Consider the following 276-nt stretch of genomic DNA (forward strand, 5'->3'; position numbering starts at 1 on the left):
TAGTGGTCATCTCGGTCGTGAGAAAACGTACAACTCTGTGAGTTATCACTATTGGTGGCCCAAGATGTACAAATGGGACGACCACCTATGTGCGCACGCGTGGGACGTGTCAGCGGGTAAAACCCGCTCCAAATGCGGCTGCGCCGCTGGCCAGCTTACCAGAACCCACTGGGTGCTGGCAGTCCATGAGTTTGGACTTTGTGTTTGGCCTGCCGAATCAACACGGGTGTCGTGGTATTCGTCGACCGGTTGAGCAAGATGGCTCATTTGGCGGCG

This window comes from Plasmopara halstedii (genome assembly GCF_900000015.1).
Source record: "Plasmopara halstedii genome assembly, contig: Scaffold_323, whole genome shotgun sequence".
In the NCBI taxonomy this organism is placed as follows: Eukaryota; Oomycota; class Peronosporomycetes; order Peronosporales; family Peronosporaceae; genus Plasmopara; species Plasmopara halstedii.